Source organism: Carya illinoinensis, chromosome 6 (assembly GCF_018687715.1).
Source record: "Carya illinoinensis cultivar Pawnee chromosome 6, C.illinoinensisPawnee_v1, whole genome shotgun sequence".
In the NCBI taxonomy this organism is placed as follows: Eukaryota; Viridiplantae; Streptophyta; class Magnoliopsida; order Fagales; family Juglandaceae; genus Carya; species Carya illinoinensis.
The window spans coordinates 7317497-7322422 of record NC_056757.1 but is presented as its reverse complement, the minus strand read 5'-3'; the positions used below and the strand labels follow the sequence as shown (position 1 = coordinate 7322422).

The following is a 4926-nucleotide window of genomic DNA, read 5'->3' as shown; positions in this document are numbered from 1 at the left end:
AATCGAATCAATAGCTAACGATTCAATCCGATCCCTACAAAAGATCGGTGCGATCCAAAAAGATATCGACCATCATCCCCAATCTCAACTCGACCGATTTACAACCTTGACCGATTTACAACCTTGAGTCACACTTGCAAAAATCCATAAGACTTTCATCTCAACTATATTTATACACAATTCATTGAAAGAAAAAAAAACTCAAGTTGTCACGTCCAAACATCATAATCATAAAAACTTTGTAAATGAATCAAAATAAGATAGGTACACTGAATCCGTATTTACATAAGAAACACGTGAAAATAATAATTTTTCTGTTTTTGCGCATGGGGAGGAACAGTTTGGGCCCTGTTCCCTGGCACTGCCCCTGTGGGTAGAAGCTTTCTTCACGATGTATTAATACGTAACAGCGAGACCGACTTTGGATATTCTAGTAATAGTTTTCTTAGTAATAAATATATATATTTCTATTATAATAAGCAGTTATTCAGCTGCTACAAAAATAAATAGTAAATTTATTGTCCTGTGTTCTGTCTGTTTATTTCTCACTCTTCTATTTTATTCCGTTTACAGTCCGTCTAAGTCAGTTTATTTCATTTTTTTCATAGTGTATTTTGATTATGAGCGATGGCTTGTGTTAGTCCATTTGTTTTATTTTTTTATACGTGTTTTCCTTCTGAGTGATGGATTGTCAGTGCAGAAGTGTGTTTTCTGAATCTACGTGGGTGTGCGAGTGGTGGGTTGTGTCAATGGTTTAATTTCTGTGATTTTCAGCCGGTTGCATCAGTGCATGTGTATAGATAATGGCAGTTCATCAGACATGGGTACAGGTAATTGTGCCGGTTTACATTTTTAAATATTTAAAAAAGAACTGTAAAGCAAAAACCCATACTCACTACGGAAAAAAAAAAAAAAAATTACTACTCATAAGATTCGTATACCACATACTTTATCTTTTTTTTTTTTTAAATTATTTTTTTATTTTTTTTGAATTTATGATTTTTAAACTAATTTAATTTTTCTATTCATTATTTATATATCAAATATTTAATAAAAGAAAAAATAAAAAAAAATGGATGGTTTGTGGTCTATAAACTTATGTTTAGAATTTTTCAAAAAAAAAAAAATGCACATTTCACCTCAAAAAATCACAAATATTTAAAAATTAAAATCTAAGAAACAAATAAAAAATAAAAAAACTATTAAAAAAATATTCTTAATCAGTGAGTATAAAAAATCAATCAAAATCTAAAAAACAAATACAAAATACAAGAACCATTAAAAAAAAATATTCTTAATCAGTGGATATAAAAAATCTTCCTCATTACTGAAAAAAATAAAATAAAATCCATGCATGTCTTCTGCCCGTTCATGGTCATGTTATTAGGGTAATCTTCTGCCAACACCTTATTTATAGAGATTTTTAATAAGAATACATCTAAGAGAGTAAAAAAAGCTGTACTCGTTACAATAGGAAAGAAACAAGAGAAATCATACATGTTAATAAAAAATGTGCTCATTACTGAACAAAAATAAAAATAAAAATAAAAAATATGCATGCATGATTTTGCCCCTTTTTTCCCATATCTGATTTGGAAGTTCTTCTTTTCTCATATCTGCTTTGACTGGTTTTGCGGTATTTTGATTGGTTTTGCAGTGGTCTGATGGGTGATTGGAAGCCTCGGGGGAGAGTTCAAGGGACATTGCACCTTTGTCTTTGAAGGTTATTTTCCTTTACTTGCTTATTTTGTTTGGTGATTTCTTTCAGACCTCCACATTTTTTCACATTTCCTTCTTGGGTTATTTTCCTTCTCTTACTAGTTTTTTTTTTTTTTTTTTCCATTGTTTACTACTAATTTTTACTGGTGATTTCCTTTTAGGTATTATTGGTTGGGGACTTTTAGAGTTCAAAATTTTTGGTATTTATCTTTGTAAGTATTCTAATTTCTTTTCATCTACTATTGTTTAGATCGATTTATGCTGTTTTCTGGTTTGGTTGATGCTGGTTTATGCTTGTATATAAGAAGGTTCAAAATATGGAAAGATCTATTTTCCTTGTAGGAATAGTAAAGGAGAGGAAGGGATAACCGTCGGAATTTGCTTGCCAGTCCCAGGCTCCAGCAATGGAAATATTCGTCAACGTGTTGGATTTTTTTCTGGAATGCCGGAGAGTGGCAAGAAATCCACTTTCAATGCGTCTAAACTGTGAAACTCATGATCAACGTACGTCCTTTGGAAGGCAAGTCGTTCGAATAAAGGTGAAAGAAAAATTCTGCTATGCTTTCTGAGCTAGCTTCACCATTCATGTAGTTTAAATTTTATTTTAAATTTATTTTTTACTTGATGATTAAAGAAATAATTTTTATTAAATTGATATATTTTTATATTTTTAAAAATATTTAAATATATTAAAAAAGTATATAAAAAAAATTATACTAAAGACAGGGCCAGCAGTTAAGTGAGGCAGCACGCTGACATCGCCCAAGGGTGAAATTCAAAATTTCCTGTGTGGCAGTCCCGACTCCTCATTTCATCTGAAAGATCCCAGTCTTACGGATAATACGCATGGAAAGAAAGTAGGGATTGATTGTATTTTTTTTTACTTAATAATTAAGAAAATATTTTGTAATTTTTTTATAATTTTTTTAATAATTTTTCTATTTATAAGCTCTACACATCACACACTTCATTTTTTTTAATTGTTTTTAGATTTATTCTTTTTAAATTAATTAAATTTTTCTACTCATTATTCATATACCAAACATTTTTTTAAATAAAAAAATAAATATTTTATTTTAGAATTTTTAGATATAAGTTTATGTTTATAATTTTTTTTTAAATATTCAAAATATTTTAAAAAATAAGAATTTACAATGATTTGTGAGATTCTCGGAGAGATCCTCGATAGACGTACAGTCCCCATTTTATTATTTTTCAAGGAAAAAGTTCAATCTATCCAAATTCTCCCGATGAAATTTTTTTATTTTAATTTTTTATTTAATAATTAAATAAATGTTTTTTAATAAATATATAAAATTTTAAAATAATTAAAATAATTTAAAATTTCATATAAAATTAAAAAATAAGAAATGGCCAGAAGACTGCCAATTTTTTAAAGAGTATGAGGAGACTTATTTGAAAAAGAAATGTTTAGAATCTTAATAATAATGGGTTCGAGTATTTCTCTTGATATATTTTTTTAATTAATAATAAAATAAATAATTTTTATTGATGTTATAAATTTTATTTTTAAATAAAAAAAAAGAAAAAAAAATCACTTGTAAAGACACAAATTTAGATAGGTTATCCGTGGCCGTTGAGCCACTCTATCGAAAATCGTCAAGTCATTATGTAAGTGGTCCTTTGGTAGTTTGTCCATTTATAAGCCATAGACCTACTTTTCTAATGTCCATTTATGAATCAGCGTACGTAGTTTGTCCATTTATAAGCCATGGACCTACTTTTCTGATGTCCATTTATGAATCAGCGTACGCATTTGCATTTCATTTAACTAATGGGTCCGCTCATAGCAGTCTAGCACCGTTGGTGCTACTGTTAGACATAAGTAAATTTTTATTTTATTTTTTTAAATTGACAACAATATTAACAAATATTTTGTTAATCTATTTTTAAAATTTTTTTCTCTTATCAAATATACGATATATATATAGATAATGAATAAAAAAATTCAATTAGTTTTAAAAAAATAAAACTAAAAAAAATTTTAAAAAATAATAATATGTGTGGTGTGTGATGTATGGAGATGATGACTAATAAAACTCCTATCTAATTTTTCTATACTGCACACCATGATGTAGTGAATTCTGTTTGGACGCCACTTCATGATGTAATAAAAAGAATAAATTTAAAAATTTAAAAATCATATATAACATGTAAATTTATTCACCATGTTCTTACAAAAGCTTTTCTTTGTTTTTGAGTTTGCTGCTAATAGCTTAAAGGATAACATGTTGACATTTAAACATTTGCATTTATCTGAATTCTAAAGTATCTTTTAATGATTATAATTTAGATGGGGGGTGGGGGCAAAAGATGCTTTTTTGTGCACATAATTCATTATTTTCATATATGAAAGTCGATAAATGCAGACGTTTGCATGAGAGTATCTAATAGTGCTAAAATCCTTAACAGAAACTTGAATGGGAATCTTTTTCCATTGATCTCCTGCCTCATCCTGATGTTCATGGATGCCAATTTAGCCTGCTCCCGAGGGGGAGGAAAGGAAACCAGAGAGTCGATGATGGCGCAAAACGAGTTTTGTTTGGGCGGAGAGCGCTTTATAGAAGGAATATTTGGACAAGGTTATGTACTACAAATCTGACTTTTTAATTATATATATATATATATATACACATACTAGGCGCAACTCCGGGCTGTATGGATACATATATTATAATGGTAATAGAGAATATCTGACTCTACACCACATGCATGCCACTGGGATCTGTCACGTACGTATTCAAGTTGATTTCATCTGTCTAGCAATTACACCCACAGAAAATCTCTAAAATTAAATTAAAGTTGCTCTTGCATGTGTACATGTGTAGATTTTGTTCAAGTTGAAGATCGAACCAATGCAATTGGGGAAGTTAGGATTCTTGACTCAAAGTCACAGCGCATTCTTGAAGTATCTGCTTGCATTTTTCGTCTGGAAAGATCGCTCATCATGTGCACAATATCTAAATACGATTTAGATACGAGATCTCGATCCTGACGAACTCATACATTATTCTTTGCCATATATTCATGCGCGATCTACTCAAAACTCTGACCAGCCGGTTCATTGATCAACATACACATTTTTCTCTTTTTTTATTAACGTCATTTTAATTTGCAAGGATTTGGCAATGTATTCGATAAACAGAAGAGCCGGATCAGGACCTAAATATTATTTGGTTGCGTGAT

General features: G+C 29.5%; 1 long non-coding RNA gene across 1 annotated transcript; it reads left to right on the top strand.

Moving 5' to 3' along the window:
• Nucleotides 1-1461: 1461 nt before the first annotated feature.
• On the top strand, nt 1462-4447 carry LOC122314478. Its single transcript, XR_006243716.1, has 4 exons — nt 1462-1723; nt 1881-1931; nt 2062-2258; nt 4153-4447. It is a non-coding gene; the product is annotated as an uncharacterized LOC122314478 (long non-coding RNA).
• The last annotated feature ends 479 nt before the right edge of the window (nt 4448-4926 follow it).